Below are 15418 nucleotides of genomic sequence, written 5' to 3' on the forward strand. Positions count from 1 at the left end.
GCAGCTGCTGCCTCACGGGAGGATTCAGAGCTGCGTCCAGGCCCTTCCAGCGGATGTGCAGGTGCTCAGGAGTCTGAGGCTTCCCCACCAGCTGCCAAGAAAGTCTGTGCCTCCTCTGGACTTTCTGGGGCTTCACCAGTGGAGCCATCAAGGGAGCTCATCCGCAAATTCAATCTGCGCAAGCTCACCATTCCGCTGGTTCGCATCGACCCTGAAGCTGCCTGCAGGGCCCTTCGAGAGGGCAGCAGCTGCAAATCTTCAGAGCAGCCGAGCCCAGCCAATGACCCATCAGGTATGGAAAGAATTTCTACCCTTGCTTTCCAAACAGATCCTGTTTAGTGACCCTTTGAAGTATCTTCCTGCAGTGCCCTGTCATGGTTAGATATGAAGTGAGAATCAGGTAGAAAGTGCCAAGTATCCTAGGAACAGGGACCATGAAAACTGATTCTCTGTCTATTATTGTTGTTCTTGCTGCAGATTTGGAGGATGTTCTGGGCATTTTCCAGACAGGCTGTCTTTAACGGTAGAAGGGTGAAGTGAAAATTATTGCCTGACAAGTGGTCAGTGTTGGCTGAACTCCCCTCTTTCTTTGAGTGAATCCAAACAAGGATGGGGATAGGATGCAGCAGCTGTTTAAGACTGTCTGCCCTGAAAATCAAGCTGTGCCATTGAAATCTCAGCTGGGTTCCAGAACAGCTCCAGCTGCAGAATTCGGCCTCACTCACAAGGTTGCTTTTTTTAATAAACTCACAGTTTGATTTCACCGTGTGTGCCTGAAGATCTGGGCTCTCCCTGGGTGAATCCACTTCCTGTGGCCATTTGTGATGAGAAACCTAAGCAGCTGAATCCAAAAGCTGATGGGGAGATAGGAAAGGCTGTGATTCTAAAGTTTTTATTCCCTTTGGAGCGGAGGAGATAAGACCTGGCAGTTGGGTTTCTGGCAGTTGCTTCCTGCCAAGGAATGGCAGCAGGACAGTTTCCCAAGACAGTTGAACCAACAGCGGAGAGTTAAGCAGGCAGGGAACTGGGTGTGGAATAGCCCTAGAATGTGTTTTTTTCTTCCATTATTTCTTTCTCACTCTGCTTGGGAGAATGGGAGCTTTTATCTTCCCTGGCAGAAGTGCAGTTGCTGCCAAAGGCCATGCAAAGCCCAATAGTGACCCAGCCTTCCCTTTGCTTCCTTTCTTCTTCCCTCACTGCTGCACAGCTCCCTCAGGCCAGAACCTCGCTGCTGCTGCTGCTGCTGCTGCTGCTGCTGCTGCTGCTGCTGCCTCACGGGAGGATTCAGAGCTGCATCCAGCCCCTTCCAGGGAATGTGCAGGTGCTCAGGAGTCTGAGGCTTCCCCACCAGCTGCCAAGAAAGTCTGTGCCTCCTCTGGACTTTTTGGGGCTTCACCAGTGGAACCATCAAGGGAGCTCATCCGCAAATTTAATCTGCGCAAGCTCACCATTCCGCTGGTTCGCATCGACCCTGAAGCTGCCTGCAGGGCCCTTCGAGAGGGCAGCAGCTGCAAATCTTCAGAGCAGCACAGCCCAGCCAACAGTGCTGCCTCACCTGGGGATTCAGAGGTGCTTCCAGGCCCCTCCAGGATGAGTGCAGCTGCTCAAGTGTGTGAGGCTTCCACAGAACCTCCTGAGGAAGAGTTTGTCACATCTGGACCTCTTGGGGCTTCATCAGTGGAGCCAGGCACAGACACATTTCAATTTCAGCCTGAGTCTGTCATTCCACGAGGTCCCGTGAACCACCAAAGCACTTTGGTGGCAGTTCCAGAGAGCAGCAGCTGCACATTTCCTGAGCAGCACTTGCCAGCCTACTGGCCATCAGGTAGGGGAAGAGTTTCTATCCTTGCTTTTCAGAACAATCATGAAAATTGACTGTTTGAAATATTTTCCTGCAGTGCTCTGTCATGGGTTGATCTCAAGTGCAAGTCAGGTAGAAATGTCAAGTCTGCTAGGAAACATGACAACAAAATGAATTTCTTTCTGCTTTTCCTTTCCTTGCTGCCGTTTTGGAGTGGGTTCTTTGCATTTTCCAGACAGCCTCTCTGTAGGGGTGCAAGGGCAAGGCAATGAACCTTTGTCCACGACTGGTCAGTGTCAGGTAAACTCTTTTTTTGAATGAAGTCAAACTAGGACCCTGATAGGATATTGAGAGTTTGCAGGTTGTCTCTCCTTCAGATAATGTTATTAAAATTCAACGAGCTCTGTGCATCCCCCGAGCAGCTGCAGCTATAGAATTCAGCCTCACCCACAAGGATACTTTTTAGAAGAAACTCACAGTTTAAGTTTAGGATGTGTGTCTGCAGGTGTGGGCTCTTCCTGGGTGAATCTGCTTTCTGTGGTCTGTTATTATGAGAAACTGCAAAGCCACCGACTCCAAAATTGATGGGGAGATAGAGAAGGCAGTGATTATAAAGTGCTTTTGTGTATATGCAGATCAATTTTAGAATCCATCCTTTCATATACATACACATAATTTAGAAGAAAGATTTTTAAGAGGGAGAGCTCACTCTCCCAATTCCCTGGGAAGTTTGAGTATGTTTCCAGGATTGGGGTTGCTGTGTGCTTCCTGTGGTGTTTGATCCAAGGCAGCATAGAGCTCCGTGTCCCAAAGCCACATTCTGGAGCCTGACCAATGTGTTTGAACTCTTGCAGCCACTCCAGGCACTTCAGCCCCCAGTGCTCCAGCTGGCTATGCTGGTTATGCACCATGGAGAGCCCCCAGGTGGCTCTGGGATACTCCTGGGGAAGAGGAATTGCCCCCGCTGGATCTGGACATGGTGCTTGAGACACTGGAGGAGATGCTTTCGTCCTCCCCGCCTGAAAGGTCTCCCTCTGCTCAGGTAACTCTGCTGAACAGGGATGAAAGGGGCTGACTGAGAGCTTTTGAAAGTTGTTACTTGGCTGAGAAGCAAAGGCTTCTTGAATTCAGTTGTGAATGGACAGGGAAGGATTTTCTTGGTAAAATAAGGTTTCTAAAAGAAGAGGAATGAGAAAATCACTCCCCTGAGTGAGGATGAGAGGTGTGAGCCTGTGTCGGCCAAGTTTCAGTGCTCCTTTTCCTGGGAAGAATTCCTCCTGTGGGGCCATTTGTGATGAGGAAGTGAAAGCTTTGTGCATTCTACCAGTCTTTGTTTGATGGGAAAGAAGAGAAGAGTGTTTGGAGAATGGCACTGAAGGCAAAGTGTCCCATGCAGGGAGAGGCATGTGTGAGACGTGCCTCTGTTGCAGCAGCAGATGTGGGCTCTGCCTCTTTTGTGTTGGAAGGCCAAGGCAAAGCAAGGGCTGGGCTGCAGCTGCTGCTGCTGTGTGAGCCCTGCCGTGTGTGTAGGTACTCCCAGAGCCATGTTTGGGGATGGGCTGGAGCTGCAGCTTTCTTGTCCTCTCAGTAAGGTGGTGCCTGCAGTCCAGTTTCTATCTGGGAAATCCTTAGCTGGGCAAAATGCCCAGTCTTGCTGTCCATGTTCCAGAGCTTAATCACCTTGCTGTTGGGCATCTGTATGGGAAGAGATGTGTGTTCCCATGCAGTCTCTGCAAAGCTGCAGCCTGGATGAGACTGTTCTGCACAGGGCTGTGGAGGGAGGAGCACCTCCCTGATCCAGGAACTGGCAGGACTCCTTCCTTAGAAGGCATCCATGTGTTCAGTGTCACCCCCACATTCAGCATTGTCAGCTTTGACAGCTTTTGGACCATGTTGGAGGAGTCAAATCTGAATTTTGAAGGTGTTTGTGGCCCAGATTTCTTGTTAGGAACAAGAGATTATGTATGTGTGCCATGGATGCATTGTGTAACTGGTGAGAAGGGTTTATTTCTTTCTGTTTCTCTTTCAAGGGGAATATTAATGTTGCCTCTGAGCCTTCAGAAGGGGAGCCTGTGAACAGCACTGCAGCAGAGGGAGGTTTGCCTGGCACTGAGAGCTCTGGGAACAGTTCCCAGGAACCTGAGGAGCTTGGTAAGGACAGAGCCCCCATTGGTTTAGAGAGATGTGAGAGGGCTGCTCTGAGCCTGCCTCTGACAGGCAGGGAGATCAGAAGAGTTGAGTTCTTGTCTGCAGGGTTGGTGCTTCCCATGCCTTTAGTTCAAATCCTGCACTGAGACAACCTCCCCAAGCCCTGCCCTCCTCGCTTCTCCAGAGGCTCTGACACTGAGTCCTCTGGTGTGGCAAGAGAGCCAGGAATAAACCTGACCTTGTGGGATTCATGTCACCAAGCTGGGTATCCCAATTTGGATTCATAACTCAGCTCACAGCACCCTTCAGTTTCAGCCATTTCAGTGAGGACTGAGGTCTCTCTGTCAGCACAGAGAAAGAACAAGGCTGGGCTTCTTTGTGGGAGCTGGGACTGTGTGTTTCAAGCTCTCATGGGAGCCTTTGCACTGCGAGTGCTGTGAGTTTATTGGGAAACTTCAAAAGATCAAATGTTTTGAAAACTTGGAAGGATTCCAGCTCTTTAAAGAGCAGGCCTGAAATTCCCAATTGAGAGTCTGCCTTCCAGGCCTTCTCTTACAGTCTTTGACATAAGGACAGTAACTTCCAAAGGGAAAGATGGACAGAGGCCAATATTGACTGTGTGTTCCCTTTGCTTCCCAGATATCCATCTGATCTACCTTGCCAGGAGGGCTGCCCTGCGTGCCAGGGAGAAACCGGGGGAGAGCCTGTGACCATCGGGCAGGTGGAACCCCTCTGTTTATAGATACATTTAGAGACTTCCATAGTTATATTTTTATATCCATGTAGTTACTTTTATAGATTTTCAGATTTACATTTATATATGTATAGGGTAATATTAATATATATATGTTATTATTTTTATTAGTAGCAATATATTTTAATAATTATTAGTTAAATATTTATATTTATATTTATATTTATATTTATATTTATATTTATATTTATACATATTTCTTTAGTTAAAGGTAAACAGAATTTAGATCCACAGATTGAGCTGTGTAGGGCTAGGGTGCATTTTTAAGGTGTTTCCCCTCTCTGATTCCTTTTCCATCTCTTGTTTGTCCCCTGTGCCCCTCTGTCCCCTGTTGCTGTGCTGGTCCGAGCTGGGGCCGGGCCGGGCGGAGCAGCAGTTCCAGCCCCGGGTGTCCCTGGAGCGGTGGCAGCTGCCGCTGGCCCCAGGCAGAGTCCCCTGAGGAGCTGCTGAGGGACGGTGAGACTGAGGGGCTGAGGGGCTGAGGGGGCGCTGGCACTGAAGGGACGGTGACCTTGAGGTGCTGCTGGGGCTGAGGGTGTGGGGCAGCAGAGGGCAATGGTGGCACTGAGGGGACAGGGAAGTGGCACAGGCTGAGGAGGTGACGGGTCTGAGGGGATGGGATGGGTCAGAAGGGACTGAGGGGGGTGAGAGGACTGTGGGGGTCTGAAGAAACTGAAGGGGACTCGGGGTTTGCTGAGAGCATGGCGGGGCTGAGGGGATGGAGGGGCCAGCAGGGAGCACAGAGGGGTTCGGGACTGCAGCTCTGCCAGACCTTGGAAACAATTCCTGAGGCTCTGTTTTTGCCACAGCTGCAGTGAAGACATTGCAGACAGCAGGAGGAGTGACAGGAGCCAGCAGGGAGAAGCCAAAGGCCCTGAGCAAGAGCAGTGAGCAGGGAGCTGCTGCTGGCACAGAGGCTGGTGAGGCCCCAGGGCCGGTGGGGCAGGGTGGGGTGAGGGTGCCGTGGGCTGTGGCCGTGGGCAGTGCCCGGCACAGGGGCAGGAGCGGCCCTGCCCGTGCTGGGGCTGCTCGGCGCAGCTGCCCCGGCCGGCACAGGGGCTGTCCTGGGGCAAGGCAGCTGTGCCGGCAGGGCCCGGGAGCTGTGCCGGCTGTGCCGGGGCTGCGGGACAGTCCCGCCGCGCTGCGCTCGCCGCACCCTGGACCCTCGGCCTGCTGCTGCTTTCCAGCAATCCTGGGGAGGCGCTGAGATTTTCTCTTTGCTGATGAAAGTGCAGCTGCTGCCAAGGGAAAGGCCCTGCTCCTGACTCAGTGTTCCCTTTGCTTCCCAGATGTCCCATCTGCTGTCCCTGTCCAGGAGAACTGCTCTGCACAGGACCAAGAGCCAGAGGGAGAGGCTTGAAGATGGTGCTGTTGGATTTAGAGTTTCTGCTTAGAGTTCTCTTTAAAGATTTATGAACTTGCACATAGAAAGGGATAATTAGATGGATATTTACATGTATATGTTGCTATTTGCATAGGACTATTTCCATATGTCTTTTTTTTTATGGATGTGCTATGTATATATTTGTATGTGCATAATTATATATATTTATATGTGTGTAATTACATGTGTGTGTATATATGTATCTAAGTAACATGTATGTTGTTATATCTGACTTCAGTGCTGTTTTCTGGGTTTTCATTTGTGTAGGTATGTTTTTGTACTGATGCAGTTATAGGTATATCACTGTTTTAAATGGGTGTATTGGTATTTCTATAGGTATATGTATTCTATTTTTAGATTTTTATATGTGTATGGATCTAGGTCTATGTTAACTTCATTTACATATGTATGGAGATGTATAGCTGTGTATTTGTATTGATGTGGTTTCATGAATATTTGGATTTGTACTGTCATATTTGTATATTGATAGGTTTGGTTTATATATCTACTTACATATAGTATGTAATATGTAATGTTTAATCTATATTTACACCTGTAGATTGTTACAGTTGTATATGTATTTATTTATATGTAAATACATACGCATTTAATTCTATTTAAACATGTATGAAGTAGTGTAATTGTATAATTGTTGGGTTCTTAGTGTAGGGCTATTTGGAGAGGGAATGCATATTTTTGTGTTTTTATATGGGCTGTACGCCTTTATGTAATAAATTAAGTTGTTAAATACCTAATTGATCTTTGTGTAATAGTGAGTTGTTGTAGAGCTTGGCAATAAATTAAGTTTTTGTTAAATGAAGTTGATATTTGTATATTTTTGCATAGCATTGTTGTACTCATGTAATAAATTTCTTTTTTATCCATAACTGAGATTTGTATAGTTCTGTATTGTCAGCACAGGTGCAGCAATTGGTAATAAATGACATTTTTCAATTGAAATGGATTCTCGTGCATTTGTCCACCAGCAGTGGGGCTGTAGCAATCTGCAAGAAATGACACTTGCCAGCTGAGCTGGGTGTTGAGTGCTTTGTGCTCTCCAAAGCAATGAGCAGGTGTAAAGGTGATGATGCTGGGGCATTTTGGCCATGGAAATCTCCAGCCATGCCCAGCCCGTGCCCCACGTGCACTCAGGCTGGGCAAGGAAAGCGCAGATTTGGGATGGCAGCAGAGCCACACGTTCCCTGAGAACTGCCAGGCAAAGCCAGCTGAGAAAACTCCGGGACTCCAGTGAGCGTAGAACTCCTGCTCTGTGGATTTTCTGATCATTCCATTGATGTTTGGTTCTTTATATACAAACATCCATATATACACATATATAGAAGTAGATGTGGGCAGTACTTGGTGACCTGGAACATGCTTGATTGTGGGAACTGAAATGGATATTTCTGTCTTTATCTATAGAGTCAGCAGAGCTGTGCCATTCTGTAGGCATCTTGGAACTGAAATTGGTCATCATATATAAGCAGGGCAATTGTAACAATCTGTGATCAATTTCCCTTTGAGACTGACATTGGCTTTGGGTCACTTCTCATTTCCACGATGAGTGACCACAACAATGTTTGTCCCTATTTCTTCACTGATCCTTAATCTTTGGTGAATGTGTGACAGGCTGTGGCAGCCAATTCCTCACAGGTCTGTCAATCTGTGGGTAATAGAACCTGACTGAGGTTATTTGTCTGTGAGTTGTGGTCCATCTCTAGAACCCCCTCAGGCAGCACCCTGCCTGGGGAGGGGAGAGGAAAAAATGTAAGGGGATGATGACACTTTTTCTCTTTTCTCTGTGTTGTGGTTTTCTTAGACTATTTCTGCATTAAGTACCCTCTGTGTCTCAAAAGCTAGTGCTCAGCATTTTAAACCATGCATTCTCTCCTTTAGCAGATTTATAGAACATTCATTCTTCTCTGTGAAGAAAGGGTAAACTTAAAAAAGGGTAGATGTTTTACGACAGCATGGTTCCATAGAACATTATTTCAAATGATTTTCTAAAGTACCTATAGTATAAAGTCACTTTGCTAAAACAATTAAGAGTGAAAACTGCAGGGCTGGTTTAAAATTTAATCCAAATTGTCTTTCATTCTGTGCAAGATTTTCTTTAAATCTGATTGATGTCCAGGAATGACAACCTAGATTTCTCTTTTGTTCTCTTTTTTGCTAGTAAACAAGGCATGTGTATAATTTGATTTTGATTTTAATGTCAGTAATCCACTGGACTCATTGATACCATGGAACTTCTTTATCATATACAATGCCCCATGGTTCTCAGGAATAGAAAGGTTAAAGGAAGTGAGTAATCTTTTAAAGCAATGACCTGATAGCTAGTTTACATCACTTTGTAAACCCTTGGTTAAATACACTGTTATCTAAAAACAATGTATATATCTATAGGTATGAAGTATCAGCTGAATAAATGGTCTTAAACAAGTTTTTGTCTACATTTTTTGCTAGCCTCATCTTTTGTTCTTTCTTACTCAAATGAGAATATAAAAATAGTACTGTTCTTTCAAAAATCAATTGGTTAAAAAAATTTGCAAGTTTGATGAAGTTTGGTTTAGGAGCACACAAACAATAATTTTAATTGTTGTTGAAGAAAAGATTGACGTGTCATCGGTGGTAAGCGATAGACATTATTAATAGAAGGGTTGCACAAAGTATCTTTGGGATATTGTATAGCAGTTAATGTGAAGATCTCATAAATGGTGGAGATAAAAGACCCTGATCCTGAAGATTAAAAAATCATTTGATAACAAGAAAAAGACTTTATCTAGCTCATCTTTGTTATACTTTAAATGTGTTTTATATGGATTAGATATAGCAATTGAAATCTCATCACTTCTTTTATGTTGCTGAATAATTAATTCTGATCATTTTAGTTTCAGCCACAGATTTAAAAGATAAACACATTGCTACAGCTTGTAGTATTGAACCAGTAGCACTTGATTTGTCACTGGAGTATCAGAAAGTGTGGTGAATGACAAATTGCCATTTTAAGGTATTCCCAGGAGTATGGAACATTGCAAGTAAACATGGGTGTGCTGGATTCACGTGCTCGGGGGGAAGGGTGAGAGATCAAATGAGAGAGCTGATTTGGTGATGGACAGCTCAGGAAACCAATGAAAAGTTATTTTGCTTTCACAAATCACAGTGGATCAAGTTCTGGGGGGCCTTTTGGGCTTCTGGCCTCCAGAGCAGAGGGGGTCCCCGGCCCATGCACCTGCCCGGCACCAGTTCTGCAGGGAGCCTTAGTCCAGCCCTTAGCCCAGCCCTTAGCCCAGCCCTTAGTCCAGCCCTTAGCCCAGCCCTTAGCCCAGCCCTTAATCCATCCCTTAGCCCAGCCTTTAGCCCAGCCCATAGTCCAGCCCATAGTCCAAGCCCTTAGTCCAGCCCTTAGCCCAGCCCTTAGCCCAGCCAGGGCTTGGCTCGGCAGGGCCACATGGCCTAGGCCGCATGCTTTCCTCTTAACGATCTGGATACAATTTTACCTTCTTAATGCCTGGATAAGATTCTCTATCTCCTGAACCCCTTAATGAGAAGGAATAAAGCATGGAGTCCACAGAAGTCGGCGGAATGAAGATAAAGTTCCTGATGGGAAGAGATTGAAAAGATGCAACTGATAAGTAGCTGAAAACCATTTTTGTGGGGCTGTGAGGTGATTGTGACTTCACTGAAGTTCTTTTAAACTGTGAAATATACTTGGGGAGGATGGGTGCTAGAGTTAAAGAATTTCCTTGTCTCGGGAAATGGAGCTCTCTGTTTTGGGACAGGAATATGAACAGAGACATTTGATAGAGAAGGAGATGAAGAGGATTTTGTTTTTTCAGCAGCCTGCCTTTAAAAGTAGTACCCCATGTATTCATCGTAACCCATAACATGGCTCTGGAAGGACTGTGGCAATGGGAGGAAAATTCCCATTCGTGATTCTGTACATAAACCCCTGGCAGGCACTATCTACCTTTAAAAATGCTATCAGATACTCTTAGGCAGCTACATAAAGTTTCTCTGGTAGGAATGCATGTTCTTTGCATTCCTTATTTCCCCAGGTAAAATGAGGTGTATTAGTGTTAGATAGCTAATCATTTAGGGCTGTAATTTAGTGTCCCATGTACCTGTGCCTCCAGGGGAGCTGGGTGTCCAAACTGTCTGTAGGGCTGCTGGAGAGCTCATCCTTGGTTCAAGTGCCTTAAAGTGGGCATCTTGATCCATGCAATCTGTCCTGTGGGATCTGTTGTGCCTCATTTGCTGCTCCAGAAGGAAATGGGTCTCCCATACACACCTGCACCCCTCCAGACATGGGCTGCAGGGCAGGTGTCTTGGGTACAGGAGATGAGCTGCTGAGCTTGAAGATACTCTCATCTTGTTTACATTTTTTTATATATATAAATATATATTTATATATAAATAAATAAATAAATAAATGCACTGAAGCATAAGGGGCTGCAGGAGATGTTGGGAGCTGCAGAGGTGCTCAGCTGGCACTTCTGCTGTTATCTCCAAAGATAAATCCAAGAAACTTTGTTGAGGTCTCCATTGGGGCGAATGCAAGTTCATGAAGTGCACTGACTTTGGAAATCTGACTTTTGAAACAAATTAATCCCTTTTCTGAATCTCTGTGATATTTGGCATGTATGATTGATGATAGTGAAACTCACATTAGAAGAGGTTCACATATGTATGTGATGTGGCAAGAAAATACCACAAAAAAACCCCCACAAATGCACGGTCTGACTTCTTACTGTGAGCTGTCAACACTTTTGTCCCTACTCATATGACTGCCAGAAGAATAGAAAATTGCTTTCCTCAAAGCAAATCCAATGTTAAGAGTTTGAAATGCCAAACTAAGACTCATAGAGAACAGAGGAATGGGTGTGATTTATAAGCATGTGTCTCAAATTTATTAGAGGAAACAGAGACTGAATATGAAGGGTATGCTGATCAGTTTAATGTTTTCTCTTGGATCTTTTCCCAAAGCATGCAGTTTCCAAGCCACTGCAGTCAGCAAGGATCTTTCTACTGACCTGAACAAATTTTTTAATACAAGGCACTTATGCCTGGATATTTATTAAAGATGTGATAGCCAGTTGTAATGGTTTTGAAATCAAAACCAGTGAGAGACTCCAAGTACCAAGTACAATTTAACAGGGAAAAACATAAATAAATTTAAAGAACAAAGAAAAGACATGCAATAGTACATACAAAAGAAAAAGCACAGAGTCAGAATACAACCTGACACCGTGCTAGTTATGGTGGTGGTAGCAGTCTGGATGCAGTGGTCTTCTTGAAGCAGTGATCCTGTAGAAATCCTGGCAGCATTCCTGGTAGCTCTTGGCCTCTGGAAACCAGTGGCTAAGGGCAGATTTGGTGTTCGTAATCTCAGTTTTTATCTAGGTAGGAAAGGCTTAGCTCCTGCCCCTGGGTGAAGCATGTCACAATGGGGTGATGTAATTTTATCAGTCATGCAATGGGACTCAGAGGCCCATTAACAGAAGGTATGTTCCTGGAGGGAGGGTGGGTCATGGGAAAGATAAAGAACATTGCCCAATCTCTCTTTAAAAGATGACCCATTAGCAGAGGATCTCTCCCACAGACATAAGAATCACTGCCCCACCTGGTTACAGCAGATGGGGATAGAATACATCCCTTTGGGCATATCTTCACATTGTAACCTAGGACACCAGTCTGCCACATGACTGAGAGATGGGACTTCAAAGCAGGAGTGCAGAAAGTAATCCAAGCAAGAAACCAAAGCCCGAACAAAAAGAAGTTGAAGTCAGAGTTGAAATCAGAGTTGAAATCGTTGAAGTCATTGAACTCAGTGAAGTCACTGAAGTTACTGAAGTCACTGAATTAATTTATTGTTCTCACAGCTCAGCCTTATATACTGTTGCAGCCTCAAGCAGTTGCATCTCTCAAGCAGTCACATCCCCAAGGCAGAATTTCCCCCCAGTTACAGAATCAGCCTTTTGTTTGCATTACTTGGCAACCTTACAAAACTACACAGTTTCATAAAGATTGATAGCTGCACATGAAGCTCTTTCTTTCACAGCTGTGGTTTCTTATTTCACAGTCTGTACCTCACCAAGGCCAGAACATCTTGACCAACTGTTCTCTCTGTACTATATCCCACTTCTCCTACAGCAGTCCTGTCTTTTTACATTTATTCTGGTGTTTCTGGTCTCTCTTTCAATCAGTGACTAATTAGTAGACTTCAGATTGCTTTAGAAAATGCTTGACATGGTTTGATATTATTTGATTCTGCCTGTATTTAACATCACTCTTTAGACATGTACCTCATGCTTTTCCTTACATTATTTCTACAGTCTTACTTAAAAATAAATGTGAAAAAATACATGAAAACTTGATTTAAAAGTTACTGAGTCGTAGCCATTAAGTGTATCAAATGGGTTAATATTTGTAATATGTGTTTCTGTATTTTTATTATCAACTCTAAGCTAAGTTTATTTTTGAGCCATATATTGCTTCATTGCCTTCTCTGAAGTGCAACCATCTCAGCCAGGTCTAGGGAATTCGTCAGTGTAAACATTCTTTTTCTCCTTGGAAAAACTGACTTTTTTTCCTACCTACAAATCACAGATCAAGTCAGGAGAGGATGTTTTTCCAGCATTCTTTATCTGCTTTATTCAATACTACTCAGAGTATGTCAGGATTACCATGTACCATATGAAATGCAAGTTTGTCCATTCAGGCTTTATGTGTTCTGCATTTCTTGAGGCTTAGAGAGGGATTATCCATCAGTTGCTGAGGAAAGCAGTTCTCGACCACCCCAGACAAAACAGCACTGTCTAAAATCACCTTCTCCTGTGTGTTTGGTACATCTGCTTCCCTTGGAAGACACAAAATGAAAATTTTAAGGGTTAAGTTTTGATAGAATTGATGAATTGTTGATATTGTTTAATGCTACTTTTCCCCCTCCATTCAGGATGGTAAGAGGAATGACTTGGAGTTCCTGAGAGCATTCAGCTGTTTATTGCAGCTTGCAGAATGAGTCATGAGGTAAGAGAGCTACATTGACAAGTACAACAGGCCTTTGCTGCAGTTTGTAACTTAAGAACTCTGCTTACAATGATTTTCTGTTATATATGTATTTTTAGGCTGTGTTTAATGTAACCTGCAAAGAAAACATGAATTATTGATTGTGTTGTAACATTACTTGTCAGGTGTTTCTCTATAGAGAAAAGACAGCTGTCCTAGTTTGTAAAAGGCTTGTCTCCTCAAAAATTCTAAGGCAAAAATTCATTTGGGATATATGTAAGATGTCGTAATGTGACTGTTTCCAATTCTAACTCCAATTTCTTTTTGTTTAAACCTTAAAAAAGATTGATTGATTGATTGATTGATTGATTATTCAATTGATTGCAGAAACCCTTGAAATACTGTCCAAGTTTAGGACAAATTTGGGGAAAAAGACTTTTGAAGGGTCCCCTCCCCCCCCCCTTACAATTCTTTCTTTCACTGAGCTTGGAAAGAATTTTTTTCAGGGGAAAGTGGAAAAAACTTTTTATTAACAAAAATACAAAAGAAACACTTCCCAGCACAGACCCAGATGAGATGAACTTGGCAGATCTTCACCGGAAGGGCAGCAGAGCTTCTTTGGTAGACTTCCAGAGGTGGTCTTTGAAGTTTAGATCCGTGTTCTCTGGAGCCGGTGCAAATCTTAGGGATGAGGAGAAGGGAGAGAGGGAGAGGGGCAGTTTAGGCAGCCGGGGGGAAGCAGCCAAAGCAGCGGGGGTGGGGGGGTGGGGCAGCAGCAGCGAGCAGCAGCTAAAGCAGTAGCTAAAGCAGCAGCTAAAGCAGCAAAAGCAGCAAACACCTGCCTAGATAAAACAGCCTGGGGGAGAGGTCAGCAGCTCCATGGTGGGGGATAGGGAGAGAAGCTAGTTAAAACATAACCCATAACATTCCACCCCTTATCCCATATTGTGATCATTGACACACGATTGGGATACACACTTACTAAGTACAATATGAAAACTTCTTTTGACTTGCTCAAAATTTCAACATTTACACATTTCCTTTTTTTTACTTGCTTAGGCCTTTGTCACTTACACTTTTTTTTTTTATTTATAAAATTTAGCATACAATGGTGGTGACATTTAATAATAATATTTGTGTATAATTTATCCTATAATTAGATTTTTTTGAGGTACGCAGCGGGTTGTTTCATCTTTTTGCATTATTTACCAAGTACATTTTGGTTTTTGAGCAAAGGCAATTCCACGAATGGGTTTGCCTGTACTTGTGGCAGGATGGATTTATACTGTCTTTTTTAGCAACCCTTTGATATGGGTTACTGGGACTTTGTCTTCATTTATTACATTAAGGCCTTCAGACTGGGCGGGACCTGCTCAGTTGGTGGAACCAACCAACCAAGGTTGGTGGAACCTTGAGTGTTGACTAACTAAGTGGCTTTTGCCAGGTGCTGCTTTCAGTTCTTGAGAGATTTCCTACCTAATGCCTTTGAGGTGGTTTTTAACAATTTATTGCACTTCTTTACTTTACCTGCAGCTGGTGCATGGTAAGGGATATGGTACACCCACTTAATACAATGTTCCCTAGCCCAGGTGTTGACAAAGTTATTTTTAAAATGAGTTTTATTGTTTGACTTAATTTTCTCAGGGGTACTATGCTTCTAAAGGACCTGCTTTTCCAGGCCCAGGATGGTGTTGTGGGCAGTAGCATGGGACACAGGGTAGGTTTTTAACCATCCAGTGGTGGCTTTTACTATGGTTAGCACATAACGTTTTTTTTGGCAGGTCTGAGGCAGTGTGATATAGTTAATTTGCCAGGCTTCTCCATACTTGTACTTGGACTACTGTTTACCATACTAGAGGGGCTTCACCTGCTTGGCCTGCTTGATGGCAGCGCAAGTGACACATTCATGGATAACTTGAGTAATGCTGTCCATGGTAAGATCCACCCCTCGGTCTCGTGCCCACTTATAGGTGGCATTTCTACTTTGATGGCTTGAGGCATTATGGCCAGGAACAACTCTCCCTTATGTTCCCAATCCAAATCTATTTCTAACCCCCCTATTTTTGCAGCTTGATTTACTTGCTGGTTGTTTTGCTGTTTTTCATTAGTTCTGCTTCTGGGGACATGGGCATCTACATGGCGAACCTTGACAAGTAGTTTTTTTACTTGAGTGGCAATGTTTTTCCACTCGTCAGCAGCCTAAATTGGTTTTTTTTCTATGCTGCCAGTTTGCCTCTTTTTATTTCTTCAGCCACCCCCACAGAGCATTGGCTACTATTTAGGAATTAGTATACAAATAGAGCTTTGGCCTTTTTTTTTTTTT

The 15418-nt window shown here is 44.2% G+C and overlaps 1 long non-coding RNA gene across 1 annotated transcript; it reads left to right on the top strand.

Annotated features, from left to right (window-relative positions):
• The first annotated feature begins 1743 nt into the window (after nt 1–1743).
• On the top strand, nt 1744–4789 carry LOC306815624. Its single transcript, XR_013777429.1, has 4 exons — nt 1744–1825; nt 2665–2843; nt 3832–3952; nt 4589–4789. It is a non-coding gene; the product is annotated as an uncharacterized lncRNA (long non-coding RNA).
• The last annotated feature ends 10629 nt before the right edge of the window (nt 4790–15418 follow it).

This window comes from Erithacus rubecula, assembly GCF_903797595.1.
Source record: "Erithacus rubecula genome assembly, contig: scaffold_175_arrow_ctg1, whole genome shotgun sequence".
In the NCBI taxonomy this organism is placed as follows: Eukaryota; Metazoa; Chordata; class Aves; order Passeriformes; family Muscicapidae; genus Erithacus; species Erithacus rubecula.